Source organism: Cupressus sempervirens, chromosome 8 (assembly GCF_028749045.1).
Source record: "Cupressus sempervirens isolate cs-2001-9-10 chromosome 8, ASM2874904v1, whole genome shotgun sequence".
NCBI classification, from domain to species: Eukaryota; Viridiplantae; Streptophyta; class Pinopsida; order Cupressales; family Cupressaceae; genus Cupressus; species Cupressus sempervirens.
Genome location: NC_143125.1, coordinates 82,639,378 through 82,648,605, shown reverse-complemented (window position 1 = coordinate 82,648,605; position 9,228 = coordinate 82,639,378). Strand labels below are relative to the sequence as shown.

The 9,228-nt window shown below is 35.0% G+C and overlaps 1 pseudogene; it reads right to left on the bottom strand.

The window, feature by feature from the left end:
* Positions 1-381: 381 nt before the first annotated feature.
* On the bottom strand, positions 382-8,104 carry LOC149541731 (uncharacterized; annotated as a pseudogene).
* Between the last annotated feature and the right edge of the window lie 1,124 nt (positions 8,105-9,228).

Sequence of the window (9,228 nt, the reverse complement as noted above, 5' to 3'; positions counted from 1 at the left end):
AGGGCCTATTGCCATGTGTTAGCTCGACACTTTCTCGCATTGCTTATCTTCTGTGCATCTTTGTAATGCGAGGAAACAACAACCATTGGATCTTGCCACGTGGTGAAATTCAGAGCACCCATCTCAATCCAGTTGATTACCAAGCGATGATCATTGGTTGGTCACTCAAAGTCTAGTCAACATGACATCAATGATGCATCAAAATTTATCTTCTTTCTAGATTTGGTCGACTAGGGTTCACCATGTGTTTGCTTTGCCTTTGAAAAGGCTTGTGTCTTGAAGAAACTTACCATATATGCATTGGAGCATATAAACACATAAGAATGTTGCTGGTTGCTCAATGTGGGACTAAAATAATGAATGGTTTTTCTCTTTCCTGTATTAGTTCCTCATAACCATAAAAAAATTATGGTAAGTTTCATCATCTTCATTCATTAACATGCTCTCCTCCACTTTGGACAAGAGTTTTTTTTGGTAGAAATCTAATTGTTCTACCCATGACTTCCTCATTAATTCATTTAGTTGTGAAGATGGAAGGCTATCAATAATTCTTGAACTATCTACATTTAGAACAAAACTGTCTTCACCCACAAAGCTCAAACATCCACATTCTTGTGAATCTTTCTCACATAACTCCTTGCTTGTGATTAGCATCTTAGGTTTTATTGACAACTCAGGGGTGCTAGAAGTTGCTGTATGGTTGAGTAATGCATTGGGTTTCTGCTCATGAGATTCGACCTTGGAACCTCTCCTATTATAGTTTATCTCATCTTTGTTCATTTTCTCTCTCTTCAATTATTGAACCTCCTCTTTGATTTGGTTATGCTCTTGAAGTATATTATCATAAGTGGTCTTGAGAGAATCATAGTCAAGGTTGATAAGATCATAATCTTTTTTTGACTACTTGTTCTTCCACCTAGCACACCTATTTTGAAACCAAACAACAATCTGTCTAGGCTATAGGCCAAGAGCCCTAGCCAAATACAATTTCATCTCAGGGTCCAATTTTTTGCCTACTTCAAAATTCTTCTCCAATGTCTTCACCTACTCAAATGTTAGTCTCCTCTTCTTATCTCCAAAATTCCCACACTCATTAGAACTGCCTTATATTTTTTTAAAAATGATTAAAACCTTCTCTAGAACTATCCCAATCTACTCCTCTCCACATGATATCTCCTCCTACATATGGAAAAGGCATGCACTGGTAGAGGAAAAGAATAGGGCAACTTGTCCCTTAAATGAACCCGCTCGCTCTTGGAATAGACCCTTTGGCATGTGTGGCTGGTGAGATATCACTTAGTAGTAGTGAAGACATTCATTTCATACTTGTATTGATTTAAGGATATTTCCGTTGTTATATTGTGAGAATATCAAAATGATATTCAATAAATAGAAGCATGCATCTATGAGGAAAAGCTTATGCATTATGTGGTAGAAAATGATAAAACAATCATATATTTTTACATGCAAAATTGGAAAGTATTGATCACCAATTTCATCACAAGTCTCACCCAAACTTAGCTTAAAATAGATGGAACACTACACTGGAAGGACCATGAAAGAAAATGAAGCAGGCCTTTCGAGGCTCCAAAAACTCATTAATTTACTTTGTTTTAACTTTAATTAGTATCACTGCTAAAGGTTTATAGCAAGATCTTGAGAGACATCATGGAGGAGGCTCTTCTTCATCAGATCTTGAAACTTAAATGCTAATAAATTTTGAGTCCATATCCTACAAATATCTTGGACTTGCTAGGTACATGATCCTTTATTTTATTATACTCTTTGCACAACTCTTCACTATGTCTTCATTTATACTTTATCACACTAATTTGATAGAAACAATTGGGTCCCAAAGTGGTTCCAACTACAAAATTTTTTTGTTCTAAAACAATTGAACTGTCAAATTGCTCTACTAAACATCCTAAATTGACTAGATTCAAATTCAAGCACTACTCTATCATTAAAAACTCATTTTATCATTTTTTGCAAACTGTCAATTTTAACACTAAGGGGTCCTTTGCCTAGCTTTAAAACTAACAAAAACACTTGACTGAGCTCTAAAATCAAACATAATGATTCTTTTTTCTACATACTCTTACCCAATAAAATCTCATCTCATGATGAATTCTCAGTCAAAAGATATTGACTATTCAAGTTGCCTTTTTAGAATTGCCTGCAAGAAAACATGTCAGGAAACCATAAAACACGTTCGGATTTGGCTTTGAAAACTAGGCAGATTGACACTTGGGGGAATGAAAGCCGAGGAATTGGTTCAATTTCACGAGGACAACATAAATATAAAATTAGTAATCATGAAAAATAACATGACGCATTTGGAAAATGGTCAAAGTAGGCTACTCAAAATTTGTAGACTAGAAACACTGGCAGAAAAGTGGTTTTTACAAACAGAATGGACCTAGGAAAGTGTGCATACAAATTTATCAAGATTTGAAAATTGGCACACTTGAGGTATTTTTTTATAATAGAACACAATGGTACAATCCATTTGATCTCACCTATCATAGATTTAGAGATATGACATTATGAACAGGGGTACCGATCAATCTGCACTTTATGACACTAGTAAAACTTTGCAAATTGCATATGGAATCGTGTTCGAAAACTGATCAAATTTTTTTTTCATAAGCTCAAAATTGAAACAAAACAAGTATCTAACCACTAGAATGTAATATAGAAGGAATTTTCTCATTTTGGTCAATTGGGTCAAAGTTATAATAGGTCAAATAGGACCTCCTAGAATTTTGAATAATTTGCATTAGCATGACAACAATAAATGAACAACTTTGAGGGATTCAAAACCTAGACAAAAAACATTGAAATAAATCAGAATCTAAAAAATAGGCTCTATGGTATGGATACTAAACACTCCCAAAGTGGTGAGTCATGAAACATTATTGGGTGTGAGATATTCAAATGCAAACAAGGCCTCCTGTCGCTATTTGACACTTAGGTAAAAATGTAGATTTGGACATTGCTCAAAACAAAACTTTGCAGAATAGCTTAGAATGGAAATTTATCTTCATGGGATGAGTGAATATTTTGAATGCAAGGTGTTAGAATCATTAAACACCTCTTAGGCCTCAATTGGATATCCAGGTACACATGCATTAAAAAGCACTTATAGGGCTTGATTTTTTGAATGATACTCAAAATTAGGGCTTCAATTTTGAGTTACAACAATTTTTTCTTTCAAAACTATTAGTGAAGATATAAAGATTAAGTACAACATGTCCACTTTTTTAGGAAATATATTAAAAAAATTGATCTTCTTAAACACTATATTTTTCCCTTGCCTTTAATTCTGGGGTCAACCTTCCATTGACCAGGTGCCATGTGGCACTTCTTGATTGGCCTACCTGATCTGCATCATCTGCCACATCAGTGCCATCTATTTCAGGCTCAATGCCACATGTCACATGCCTGCTTACCTGCATCACTTAACTAGTGTGTATTTTGATTTTATAAAAATGCACAAGCCTGTGCTTCATGTTTGAACCTGCACGTCTCTGCCACATCACTACCAACTGGTACCTGCTACCATGTGTCGGCTTCCTGCATTCTTGCACTTTTTAACCAGTGTGCATCTCCATCTTGTAGGTATACATCGATCATCCATCTCGCCACATGTCAAAATCTCATGCAATGCCACCACATCATCGTGCTTGCTAGTTTGTTCAAAATTCTACTTACCTCACCCTCCAGCTGGTGTCACTATAGTTGGGTCCCACCACACAAGCATTGCCTTCTAAAAAGCCACTACCTTTTAAGCAACTAGCACCTTGTGTGTTAGTGTATTTAAAACTTCGAGAGCTTCCCCATATAATTAATGTGGGATAATGCATCCCAATGAATAACTACTCTATCCGCTAAAACCCCAACTCATTCTCATTTTCACAAGCCACTTCTTCCCTTTTTATATGTGTGCACTATGTTCTTTGCGTGTCTCTTACTTCAACTAGTGAATTACCTGCATTAACATGGCAACTTCTATTTTAGACATGGCAAGTTTGATCTGCTTCCTATGACTGCGGATTCCATGCTGTTTGCATGCATGTGGAATGTTCTCTGGAAATGTGGGACCTCTGCTCAATATAACTTGGCCGCTCTTGCTTAGTGTTGGTGTGGATTTTCTTTAATAAGCATTATTTTCATGTTGCCCCTACTTCAAATTCGCTGGCTTCCTTTTCTTACAATGCTGCCTCTTCCTTGGGTAAGCGTATTGAAGTGCTATTGGGAGGCTTTCAAAATATCCACACTGATCTTTTTTAAAACATGATCTTCTTATATGCCTGCGACTCCAAAGCGCGAGTTCTCTATTTCCTAGCTACCATGGGTTTGATTTTACCCTTTTTCTGGCTCTTTGTTAGGTGTCTTTTTGATGTCTGATGAAATTTCTTTTCATTCATTCGCATGGCAACTTTGTCTTTTGACGTGGGCATTGACCACTATCTTCAGTGGCTTCCTGCTAGTGTGTGAGATTTAATCCTTCATGCCACGAGTTTTGCTTGATCTAACACCTCCCTTGTTGTTGTGGGTGACCCTTTGAAAACATGGAAGCTCCATGCTATTGATATCGTAGGCTATTCCTCATTCCCACTTTCATTATTGTTACAAACCATAAATGGGTGTGCTCTTTTCATGTACCTCTAGTGTCTTTATGAGTGAGGTCTCTAGACTAATTGATGCTTCAGAAGAAAAAGTTCAATGGCTACAAAAACTTGGAACTTATGTTATTTTGCATCAATCCCTCTTTGCAATTTGTTGCAGATTAGTCAGATCCCCAAAATGGGTCCGACTAAAAAATATTTGTTTTTGAACAATTGATATCTCAAACTGGCCTATTGATCAATCTGATACTGATTGGAATCAAACTCGACCAATGGATCAACAATTGAAACTCATTTTATGCTTTTTGCAACCTATCAAATTTGCACCAAGAGGTCTATTGACTAGCCTTAAAAACTAACCCAAACACTTGATTAGGATCTAAAATTTGACCCACTGATTCTTTGTTCTTCATTCTTGCATCCTATCAAATCTCGTCTTATCACAAATTTGGGGTCAAAAGATATTCGCTATCAAAGTTGCCTTCTCAGAATTACCTGCAAGAAAATATGTTAGAAAGCAATCAATTGGGTTCAGAATTGGCTTCAAAAATTGGGCAAATGAATACTTGGGAAGATGAAAATTGGAGCGTTCATTCTTTGTCATGAGGACATTATGGATCTGCAATTTGGGCTCATGAAAAATAACTAGGTGCAAATGACAAGTGGTCAAAGTGAGCTACTTGGAATTGCTAACTGGAGACAATGACAAAAATGTGATTTTTGCAAACAAAATTGACCTGGAGAAGTTTGCATATGGATTTGTCATAACTTGGAAACTAACACACTTGGAGAATTTTTGGAGTACAACACAGGGGTACAATCTATTCGATCTTACCTATCATGGATTTTGAGATATAACATCATGAACAGGGGTTCCAATCAATCTACAAATGCTGACACCAATAAAAATATATAAATTGCATTTGGAATCACGTTTGAAAACTAATCAAATAGATTCGTCATGAGCTGAAACTTGAAACATAACAAGTATTTGATTTCTACAATGCAAAAAAAAAAAGAATTTTTAACATTTGGGTCAACCAGGTCAAATTTATAACACATCAAATAGGGCTTCTCAGAATTCAGAACTAAGTGCATCAACATGACAACACTAAATGACCAGCTTTGAGGGATTCAGAAGCTAGTCAAACGGACTCAAAACAACTCAAAATCTGAAACATAGGCTCTCTAGTATGGACACTAGATACTCCCCAAGTGGTGAGTCATGAAACATTTTTGAGTGCAAGATATTCACTTGCAAACAAGGCCTCCTATCGTTGTTTGACACTAGGTGAAAATGCAGAATTGACAGATGCTCAAAACGAGACTTCACGAAATGGCTTAGAACCTCAATTTAACTTCATGGAACAAGTGGACATGCAAAATGGAAGGTGTTAGAAACATTAAACACCTCTGATGCTTCAAATGGGTAGCCAGGTACATAGGCATCAAAAAACATTTAAAGAACTTTGAAGTGATTCAAAATGTGAAAGAGACGCTCAAAATGGGAACACAATTTTGAAGGCCAATAGTGGCTCTGTCTGAGGATGCATGTCCCTTGTGGGCATGGTAAGGATTCAGATCTCTGGAAGAAGAAGACCACACACCTGACTTCAAAAACTCTCTCAAATAGCTTTATTGAAAGTAAGAAAACTACTCAACTACTATGTACATATGATGATCTTGGGCCACCAAACTTCAGAAAAATTATTTACCTTTGTCAAAAATCTGATTTTTATTCCTTTCCTCATGAGGTAAGCTAGAAATACTTCTCCTATCAGTCTCACCAATTAGATTAGCATCATGAAATGAATCACTTGGAAAAACAAAATCATCACCATTACTCTCATAGTGTGTATGAAAACTTGACATAACTTCAACCTTTTGCTCACTATGAAAGATAAAACCAACATGCTTATGAATTCCAACATCAAACTGAAACTCATCCCTACTGACTGATTCATGCATGTTGTCTACTAGAAACACAAAGTGCTCATATTCAACTTCATAGAAAGAGTTATATATATCATGAATTTTCAACTCACCTTGACTTTGCATTTCTTTAAGTGTTGCCAGCTAAATTTCAAATGAGCAATCATATTTATATTCATACATAACATTATCATCAAAATCTGAAAACACTTCTTAAATTTCTAATGTATCTTCACAATTGAAGTGTTGATTAGTTTTTAGCTCATTTGAATCATCATAAAACTTACTATGAAGGACACGCTGATTTTCAAAGAAAACTTCATCAAGTACCTCATTTTGAAGCTCACAAAATGCAACATCATGAGAAAATTCAGTATCACATATGGAAGAACAATATTCTGATTTATTATAGCAGTATGACAATGTATCACCATTAGCATCTAACCTAGCTAAATCTAAAACCTCCATGTCCTCTTCAAACAATGGGTCAATAACTCCATGCAGTGATCCCTTTTGAAAATGTAGACAAAAGATGGGTTGTTCATCATCATACTCTTCATCATATAAAGTGTTAGTATACACTTTAAATTGACTACCCATTTCATCCTTATGGAAACTTTCAGCATATGAAGAAAAGTTAGAACTATATGAAGACTCACCTTCTATTTTGTCAACAAAACACGTATAATATAAATCAAAGTTACTTTCATTATCTTCATATAGGTGATTCAAATATCTTACAATCCTATCATTATTTATCTTACCAATGGGTGCTGATGCATCAACCTTAGAATCATTCATGTATTGCTGATTACTGCACTCATTCTCAAGACATTTGTCTACACAACTAATCAATTCATCTTTATAAATAATCCTTTTATCCTCATATAGTGTAGACAAATCTTCCTCACAACCTTCAACCTCAAGCTAACTTACATAACTCTGAACTGGAATTTCATTTTCAAATTTAGAAATAGTACTCATACCTTCATTTGCATAAGAGCACTCACTTCCATTATTACTTTCTTCTTCCCAATCAGTACCAGACTCATGTGAAGACAAGCATGTGCTAACAATGTCCTCTTCTTGACTCGAGCAACAACTATCATCATTATCTTCACATGAGGCTTCTTCACAATATATTACATCAACAACTTCACTTTTATCATTTGGAAGACAACTTTCAGCTACTTCATACCCATATTGAGATGCATGTCTTTCCAATTCAACCTTTAATTCATTCTCAACATAGTGCAATCTCTCAATGAGATAGTCCATTTCTTGCCTATCTTGCTAATCAAGAAAATCCACATTACAATCCACTACTGAAACATTAGAAATATATGAACTCTGTTCTTCTAACTATGACTAAGATAAAAGTGACTTACATTCTTCATTTGTGTTATCTCTCCATGACATATCGGATCAGCAACATCAAGTTCATGATCAGAGAAATAACTTTCAGCCTCCTCACTTGCCGAAGACTGAGATCTAGGTGCAGCAACTTCAAACTTTGAAATGTTAGTTACATCATCATACATATAATTATTATGAGAAGAACTTATTTTTGTGACTAAATCTTGATTTATAAAATCACCATAATGCTGAACCTAATCAAAGTCTGAAATATTACTTACCGCTATAGCATCAAAAACATGTGTAACTTCATTTGAAGTTGAACTAACCTTCCTTACATACATAGTCTGATTTGGATTTTCAACCTTATTATACATTATAATAGGGGTGTTGATATTCTAATTTGGGATTATAGTATCAACACTATGTTCATCCTTTCTTTCATAACCATTATATCAGCAATCATACATAGAAAAATGACCTCTAGTCAATCTGTACTTTAAATTATTTTCAATATCCCTAGCGGTCACAAAAGCTTGATATAATGTCTATGGTTCTTTATCCCTTAGTAGATAATTCATTTTCTTGTCAAATGCATTGAAGTAAATAGACAAACACATTTGATCATCGGGTCTATAACTCTCAGGGATTTTATTCAAAACTATTGCAAATTTGATGTTAAATTGAGGAACCAATTCATCATCCTCAATGTGAATCCTTAAAAACTTATCATAAGAATCAAATATGCTTACTCATTCTCCAAATTTCTCCATGAAAGCAGAATGTAACTCACCCCAAGATGAAATAGAGCATGCTGGTAGAAAAGAAAACTAGTCTCTAGCATCATCTTCCAAAGTCTAAACAAATAAATTCATATAGACATCCTCATGAGCAATCTCATAGTCACCCACCAAATCAGTGAACAACTCAACATGATGACTAGCTGAAAAAATATGGTTCCCATTAAACTAAGGCAAACTTTTTCTAACATCATTAGGAATGACATTCGGGAAACCATGAATACCATTGAAACTTAATGACATATACCACTTGGTAGAAATGGATCTAAGAATTTCACTAACTGACTAAATTTTAGGTGAAATGAATCTTGACATCCTTTAAAAAATTTGAACCTCATTCACCCATAATTCTGATTTGTAATTTGTAGCAGATCTAGACAATCTTCTACCAAATAAACCTCTTCAAATACACTTCACAAATTAAACACAACAAGCTGAAACTTAATCAATGAAGTATATGAAACCTTTAAAACTATTCTCCTCCTCTTAATGCTGGAAATACCACTTGA